Source organism: Octopus bimaculoides, chromosome 14 (genome assembly GCF_001194135.2).
Source record: "Octopus bimaculoides isolate UCB-OBI-ISO-001 chromosome 14, ASM119413v2, whole genome shotgun sequence".
NCBI lineage: Eukaryota > Metazoa > Mollusca > Cephalopoda > Octopoda > Octopodidae > Octopus > Octopus bimaculoides.
The window spans coordinates 58,631,070-58,633,020 of record NC_068994.1 but is presented as its reverse complement, the minus strand read 5'-3'; the positions used below and the strand labels follow the sequence as shown (position 1 = coordinate 58,633,020).

At 37.2% G+C, this 1,951-nt stretch overlaps 1 protein-coding gene across 1 annotated transcript in view; it reads left to right on the top strand.

The window, feature by feature from the left end:
* The first annotated feature begins 475 nt into the window (after positions 1–475).
* Positions 476–1,951, top strand: part of LOC106868596 (programmed cell death protein 4) — a 30,850-nt gene continuing 29,374 nt past the window's right edge. Inside the window, exon 1 of the mRNA XM_014913930.2 lies at positions 476–927. The gene's annotated coding sequence lies outside the window, so the exon portion shown is untranslated. The remainder of the gene's footprint in view (positions 928–1,951) is intronic.

Genomic DNA, 1,951 nt, shown 5'->3' with positions numbered 1-1,951 from the left:
ATATATATATATAGATAGATCCTATATGGATATATATGGATATATATATGATATATATATGATAAATATTATTTATATGCATATATATGATATACATATAAATATGATATATGTATATATATATGTAATGCTACGTGAGAAAATGCATAGAAGCGCCCCACCCCGACCCTCCTGGCTTATGTGTGTGTGTGTGTGTGTGCGTGTACACACGCACATACATATATGGCTACACGTGAAGTACCAAAGCAAACAGTTGGACGGACACGAAAACCGTTTAAAGTTGTTTAGATGTATGTAAATGAGAGGTGTTCCATGTGAACCAATGGAAAGTTTCGTAACAAATGTAATTCGATGTCGTCGTCTGCCGTCGAAGAAAGTCTTTTTCTTTCTCGTAGCTGTGCCACCATGTTAGCTCAGCAACAACCAATGAGATCGCACGTCTTGGAGCCATGATGGAAGTCGTCATTGTTGTCGACCAATCAAATCGCTGTGTTATGTTGTTGCTGTCATTTCTATTATTACTACAATAGTGAATGTTTTATTATTGAGTGTGTGTGCTGGTAGTAAACAACGGAGTTGTTGCCTTACATACCTGCACAATTTAGTCGGTGGCGTATGTGTGGACTGAGGCAGAGGATTTAGTTCGAATGTGGAGTGCAGTTGGTCACAACGAACTGGAGTGTGGAGTTTAGTTAACGACGACGACAACAACAACAACACAGCCTGGAGTGTGGAGTCTCACTGCAGAAGCAACAACGCATTGAGTGAAGTGTAGTTGCAACGACAACAACAATAACACTGTGGTGTCAAGCTGCAGCAATTACAATAACAACAACAACAACATTGACTCGAGTGTGGAGTAGCACTTTGACTGAAGTGTGGAGTGAAGCCAGAAACTCAAGACCTTTGAAGTGCTTAAAGAACAAGGCAAGTGGATTGGTGTGACTTGAGCGTTGTTTATTTGTCTTTGAGTTTTGTTTTGGTTTTTATTTCAGAAAGCAGAGAATTTCAACTGCCATAAAATAAATAGGTTGGTCGGTCGAGCGGGGGGGCATTGACAAGAAGACAGAGACACAACAGATGAGAAGGGGACAGGCGCCTGACATGTGGGATCAGCTACATGAATAGAGAGAACGAGGGATACATAGATATTATTATATATATATATATATATATATACAAGGATTTTATTAATTGTATATATGTGTGTTATGATGTATATTTGCCCGTGTTGAGTGAGTTGTAATAAATATAGAAAGGTGCAGTAATAAAAGAAAAACATGATAATACTAGACATACGGTTCAGATTTAGAAATAAATTATAGGGGCAAAAAGTGAGTGGCAAATATAAAAGACAGGGGTATAATGAGAGAGAGAGAGAGTGTGTGTGTGTGTGTTGAGAAGCTAGACATAGATAGAAGGGGTTTGCTGAGAAGAAGGCAGACATAAACATGCAGGTGGGGGGGGGGTTCTGGTGAAATGATGGCAGACGTAAACAATGAGACTGGCGAGAAGAAGAGGAATGAAATGTACAAGAGAAATTGATGTGGGAGACGACGAATGCAGAAGTGGACAGCATTTAAGATTATGGAAGGCAGAGAGAGGGAATAAACAAGTTAAGTTGTAATAATAATAATAATAGTCAGCCGTGGTTGAATGTGAGAAATAAAAAAGACTATATGTGTGTGTGTGTGTGTGTACTTTGACAAGGATGGTGTTTGATAGTGACTTCGAATTTTCGGCCTGTTTGGCCTTGGAAGTCCCTGTCAACATTATTCTTGTTAAGGAATAATAAATGTGTTCTCTACGAAAAAGTATCGAGTTATTCCTCAGTTCCATGTAAAATTGTTTTCATTCCAACTCGACATTATATACATGTATGTATGTATATATATATATATATATATATATATATATATATATATATATATATATATATATATATATATAT